Source organism: Bos mutus, chromosome 3 (assembly GCF_027580195.1).
Source record: "Bos mutus isolate GX-2022 chromosome 3, NWIPB_WYAK_1.1, whole genome shotgun sequence".
Taxonomy (NCBI): domain Eukaryota; kingdom Metazoa; phylum Chordata; class Mammalia; order Artiodactyla; family Bovidae; genus Bos; species Bos mutus.
Window position 1 is genome coordinate 5,994,049 of NC_091619.1, and position 5,877 is coordinate 5,999,925.

The window sequence follows — 5,877 nt, forward strand, 5'->3', positions numbered from 1 at the left end:
CCAAAAAAAAAAAGAAAAAGAGAGACCATTTCCAAACTCATTTTATAAAGCTGGGATTACCCTCATACCAAAGCCGAACAGGGACACTACAGGAAAAGAAAATTACAAGACAATATCCCTGAAGAACATAGATAGAAAAATACCCAATAAAATACTAGTAAACCAAATTCAGTAGCACATTAACATAATCATGTGGGATTTATTCCTGGGATGCAGGGCTGGTTCACCATCTTCAAATCAGTAAATGTGATACACCGAATTAATAGCTTAAAGTTTAAAAGTCATATGATCATCTCAGTAGGTGCAGAAAAAACTTTTTCAAAATTCAACATTCTTTCATAATAAAAAAAAAAAAAACTCTCCAAACCTTAGGTATAGAAGGAATGTATCTCAGCATAATAAAAGTCATGACTTCCCTGGTGTTGCAGTGGATAAAAATCCACCTGCCAATTCAGGGGACAAGGGTTTGCTCCCTGGTCCAGGAAGATCACACATGTGGAGAAGCAGCTAAGCCTATGTGCCACAATTACTGAGCCTGTGCACTGCATCTGCTGAGCTTGTTGCTGCAATTACTAAAGCCTGTGTGCCCAGAGCCTGTGCTCTATAGCAAGAGATGTCACTGCAATGAGAAGCCCATACACCCCAATGAAGAGAGCCCCCACTTGCTGCAACTAGAGAAAGCCTGTGCACAGCAACAAAGACACAGTGTAGCCATGAATAAAGAAAGAAAGGAAAAATAAAGGTCATTGAGACAAGACTACAGCTAACTCAACACTGAAAAGCTGAAAGTTTTATCTGTAAAATCAGGAGCAAGATAAGAATGCCCACACTTGCCACTTCTACTAAATATAGTACTAGAAGTCTTAGCCAGAGCAGTTAGGTAAGAAAAAGAAATGAAGCATCCAAATTGGAAAGGAAGGAAAATTGTCTGTTTGCAGATGATATAATTCTATATATATAAACCTTAAAGACTCTACTAATAAACTGTTAGAACTAATAAATGAGTTCAGTAAAGCTGCTGAATACATAATCAATGTACAAAAATCAGTTATGTTTCTATATACTAAAAACAAATTATCCCCCAAATAAATTAAAAATCCCATTTAAAACAGCATCAGAAATAGTAGAACACTTAGACATATATTTCCTCCTCCATCCATAGGATTTTCCAGGCAAGAGTACTGGAGTGGGTTGCTATTTCCTTCTCCAGGGGGTCTTCCCAACCCAGGGATCGAACCCAGGTCTCCCACATTGTAGGCAGACTCTTTTACCATCTGAGCCACCAGGGAAGTCTAGAAATATATTAATAATATATTAATATTTAACTGAGGAAGTGAAAGATCTGTATACTGAAAACTACCAAAGATTGACGAAAGAGGTTGAAAAAGACACAAATATATGGAAAGATATTCTGTGCTCATGGAATGGAAAAATTAATATTGTTAAAATGTTCATACTACCTAAATCAATCTATAGTTTCAATGCAATCCATGTCAAAATTCCAATGGCGTTTTTCATAGAGATAGAAAAAACAATTCTAAAATTTATATGGAACCACAAAAGACTCTGAATAGCCAAAGAAATCTTGAGCAAGAAGAACAAAGCTGGAGTCATCACACTTCCTGATTTCAAGCTATATTACAAAGCTATAGTAAGCAAAACAGTATCATATCGACTTAAGAATAGATACATAGATGTTTGGAAGAAAATAGAGAGCCCAGAAATGTTGGTGTTGTTTAGTTGCTGAGTCATCTTAGTATCTCCTGTGCCCAGTGGATTCTTTACCACTGGGCACATGGGAAACCCAACCCAGAAATAAACCCATGGATATATAGTCCACTGATTTTTGACACCACCCTATGGCAGAAAGTGAAGAGGAACTAAAAAGCCTCTTGATGAAAGTGAAAGTAGAGAGTGAAAAAGTTGGCTTAAAGCTCAACATTCAGAAAACGAAGATCATGGCATCCGGTCCCATCACTTCATGGGAAATAGATGGGGAAACAGTGTCAGACTTTATTTTTTGGGGCTCCAAAATCACTGCAGATGGTGACTGCAGCCATGAAATTAAAAGATGCTTACTCATTGGAAGGAAAGTTATGACCAACCTAGGTAGCATATTCAAAAGCAGAGACATTACTTTGCCAACAAAGGTTCGTCTAATCAAGGCTATGGTTTTTCCTGTGCTCATGTATGGATGTGAGAGTTGGACTGTGAAGAAGGCTGAGCGCCAAAGAATTGATGCTTTTGAACTGTGGTGTTGGAGAAGACTCTTGAGAGTCCCTTGGACTGCAAGGAGATCCAACCAGTCCATTCTGAAGGAGATCAGCCCTGGGATTTCTTTGGAAGGAATGATGCTGAAGCTGAAACTCCAGTACTTTGGCCACCTCATGCGAAGAGTTGACTCATTGGAAAAGACTCTGCTGCTGGGAGGGATTGGGGGCAGGAGGAGAAGGGGACGACAGAGGATGAGATGGCTGGATGGCATCACTGACTCAATGGATGGGAGTCTAAGTGAACTCCGGGAGTTGGTGATGGACAGGGAGGCCTGGTGTGCTGCGATTCATGGGGTCGCAAAAAGTCAGACACAACTGACCGACTGAACTGAACTGAACTGAACTGATTTTTTACAAAGGTGCCAAGAATATAGAGGGAAGATAATCCCTTCAGTAAATAGTTCAGGGAAAACTGGACAGCCATATGCAAAATATTGAAATTGAACCCTCATCTTAACACCATACACAAAAATCAACTCAAAATAGACTGAAGATTTAAATATAAGACTTGATGTAAAACTACTAGAAGAAGAAATAGAGGAAAAGCTATTTGACATTGGTATGGATGAGGAGTTCTTGGCTATGATCCCAAAGCACAGGTTACAGAAGCAAAAACAGGTAAGAGAGATTGTTTTGCCAACAAAGGTCCGTCTAGTAAAGGCTATGATTTTTCCAGTAGTCGTGTATGGATGTGAGCGTTGGACTATAAAGAAAGCTAAGTGCCGAAGAATTGATGCTTCTGAACCATGGTGTTGGAGAAGACTCTTGAGAGTCCCTTGGACTGCAAAGAGATCCAACCAGTCTATCCTAAAGGAAATCAGTCCTGAATATTCATTGGAAGGAGTGATACTGAAGCTCCAATTCTTTAGCCACCTGATGCGAAGAGCTGACTCATTTGAAAAGACCTGATGCTGGGAAAGATTGAAGGCAGGAGGAGAAGGGGGTGACAGAGGATGAGATGGTTGGATGGCATCACTGACTCAATGGACATGAGTTTGAATAAACTGCAGATGTTGGTGATGGACAGGGAAGCCTGCCATGCTGCAACCCATGGGGTCGCAAAGAGTCAGACATGACTGAACGACTGAACTGAACTGAACTGATAAAGCTTCTGCACAGCAAGTGAAAGTCGTTCAGTCGTGTCTGACTCTTTGTGACCCCATGGACTGTAGCCTACCAGGCTCCTCCCTCCATGGGATTCTCCAGGCAAGAGTACTGGAGTGGGTTGCCATTTCCTTCTCCAGGGGATCTTCCTGATCCAGGGATTGAACCCGGGTCTCTTACACTCCAGGCAGACACTTTAACCTCTAAGCCACCAGGGAAGCCAAAGGAGACAATAGAGTGAAAAGAAATCTATGAAGTGGGGGTAAATATTTGCAAACCATACATCTGATATGAACTTGATATCCAATATATATATATAGGAAACTCAAAATCCTCAATATCCAAAGACCAAATAACCTGATTTTAAAATGGACAAAGGATCTGAACAGATCTGAACAGATATTTCTTAAAAGAAGATACACTAATGGCTGATAAATATATCAAACAATGCTTAACATCACTAATCACCAGGGAAATTCAGATAAAAACCACAATGAAATGTCCACTCACACCTGTTAGGATGGCTTTTATTAGAAAAGCCTGAGAGAGTAGACACAAAAAATAAGTATGAAGGGGATATGAGGTGATGTAAATGTTAATTTGCATTGTGGTAATCATTTGACAATATATATGTAAATCAAGGCTATGGTTTTTCCTGTGGTCATGTATGGATGTGAGAGTTAGACTGTGAAGAAGGCTGAGCGCCAAAGAATTGATGCTTTTGAACTGTGGTGTTGGAGAAGACTCTTGAGAGTCCCTTGGACTGCAAGGAGATCCAACCAGTCCATTCTGAAGGAGATCAGCCCTGGGATTTCTTTGGAAGAAATGATGCTAAAGCTGAAACTCCAGTACTTTGGCCACCTCATTCGAAGAGTTGACTCATTGGAAAAGACTCTGATGCTGGGAAGGATTGGGGGCAGGAGGAGAAGGGGACGACAGAGGATGAGATGGCTGGATGGCATCACCGACTCGATGGACGTGAGTCTGAGTGAACTCCGGGAGTTGGTGATGGACAGGGAGACCTGGCGTGCTGCGATTCATGGGGTCGCAAAGAGTCAGACACGACAGAGTGACTGATCTGATCTGATGTAAATCAAAACAGCACATGTAAACCTCAAATAAATATAATTTTCATGTCTCAGTTATACTTCAATAAAGCTGTTAAAGATTAGGTCTATAATTTGTACTCTAGAGCCCCTGCTTCTTACTACTCTGTTCCCTATATTGTTTTGGATTTTTTCTGCTGCTGGTGAAGTGAGGGGACCAGCGCTACACAGCCATAAGCTTTATTTCCTCCCTGGTTAGAATGCACTGGTGGGTAAGGAAGAAAGGAGAAACTTGGGGGAGGCAGAGAATGGAGAGCCAAGATTCAGGGAGAGCCCCTTTAGGGAAGTATTGAGATCAGGCTGGCTCCTACATTGGGTTCCCCCATCACTGTGAGTCTCAGTTGCCAGCATGAGGAGGGCCTTTGGTAAGCCACTGCTGGGATTTCAGGTCCTGCTAGCGCCACGTTTTTCTTCAAGTCATTGTGAATCATTCTCTGGTAATGGGAACACAGCAGGGTGAATGCTGTCTGGAATTCTTCATTCCTGAGTTGAGAAAACCCTATTCTCTGCACTTATGCAAGCGTAACTTGTTTTGAGGGAAGGAACACAGCTCATAGCCAGCCTAGGCCTGTTCTGGGATTCTCTGAAGGGCCGGATGCCCTGTTGCCCCACTGTTCCCGTTCCATGCACTCCTGATATCCCACTGCTCCCATACTGCCAAGAACATGCCCTTGCTTCATCTTCACTTTTTAACAAATTGTCTTTCTCCGCTATGATGTTTAGAGACCTTGTGTGGCACTAGCTCACTTGGCTTATCAGAGTAAGAGCTGCTGAAAGAGCTGGGTACTTAATTTTTTAAAACAATTTTATTGAAGTATAGTTGATTTACAATGTTAATTTCTGCTATACAGCAAAGTGACTCAGCTATACATGTACATACATTTTTCATATTTTTTCAGGTATGGTTTATCGCAGAATACTGATATAGTTCCTGTGCTGTATACTAGGACCTTGCTTATTCATCCCATATGTAATAGTTTGTATCTACTAATCCCAAACTCCCAGTCCAGGCCTTCCCCCCGGCAACCACAAGTCTGTGCTCTCGGCATATAGGTCTGTTTCTGTTTTGTAGGTAAGTTCATTTGTACCACATTTTAGATTCCACATATAAGTGATATCATATTGTATTTATCTTTCTTTTTCTGGCTTACTTCCCTTAGGATGATAATCTCTAATAGCATTCATGTTGCTGCAAATGGCATTGCTGCTTTTTTTAAATTTCAGCTGAATAATATTGCCAAATATTATAAATGTGTACTACAATAATATATATGTGTACTACATCTTTTCCATCCATTCATCTCTCAATGGACATTTAGGTATTTTCATGTCTTGGCTATTGTGAATAGTACTGCTATGAACATAAGGATGTATGTATCTTTTTTAGGCAATGG